The sequence below is a fragment of the Nomia melanderi genome, unplaced genomic scaffold (genome assembly GCF_051020985.1).
Source record: "Nomia melanderi isolate GNS246 unplaced genomic scaffold, iyNomMela1 scaffold0014, whole genome shotgun sequence".
NCBI lineage: Eukaryota > Metazoa > Arthropoda > Insecta > Hymenoptera > Halictidae > Nomia > Nomia melanderi.
The window spans coordinates 6,541,751-6,542,705 of record NW_027475130.1 but is presented as its reverse complement, the minus strand read 5'-3'; positions in this window follow the sequence as shown (position 1 = coordinate 6,542,705).

The following is a 955-nucleotide window of genomic DNA, read 5'->3' as shown; positions in this document are numbered from 1 at the left end:
GTGCTATTAGAGATAGCGCAATAAACCAAAGTGAATTATCTGCAGGAGGCCCTGGCGCATGAAACTGTGCAGCGGGAACGACCTCGGACCACCAGGGGCCGAAAAAACCACTGTCTCATGGGGCCGGACACTCAGGGTCAGGGTAAAATCCAATATATATCTGACGATATCTCGGGTGCTATTACAGGTAGCGCAATAAATCAAAGTGCATTGTCTGTAGGAGGCCCTGGCGCATGAATCTGTGCAGCGGGAACGACCTCGGAACACCAGGGACCGAGAAAACCACCGTCTCATGGGGCCGGACACTCAGGTTCAGTGAAAAATCCAATATATATCTGGTGATATCTCGGGTGCTATTAGAGATAGCGCAATAAACCAAAGTGCATTGTCTGTAGGAGGCCCTGGCGCATGAATCTGTGCAGCGGGAACGACCTCGGACCACCAGGGGCCGAGAAAACCACAGTCTCATGGGGCCGGACACTCAGGGTCAGGGGAAAATCCAATATAGATCTGGTGATATCTCGGGTGCTATTACAGATAGCGCAATAAACCAAAGTGAATTATCTGCAGGAGTCCCTGGCGCATGAATCTGTGCAACGGGAACGACCTCGGACCACCAGGGGCCGAGAAAACCACAGTCTCATGGGGCCGGACACTCAGGGTCAGGGGAAAATACAATATATATCTGGTGATATCTCGGGTGCTATTACAGATAGCGCAATAAACCAAAGTGAATTATCTGCAGGAGTCCCTGGCGCATGAATCTGTGCAACGGGAACGACCTCGGACCACCAGGGGCCGAGAAAACCACAGTCTCATGGGGCCGGACACTCAGGGTCAGGGGAAAATCCAATATAGATCTGGTGATATCTCGGGTGCTATTACAGATAGCGCAATAAATCAAAGTGCATTACTTGTAGGAGGCCCTGGCGCATGAATCTGTGCAGCGGGTACG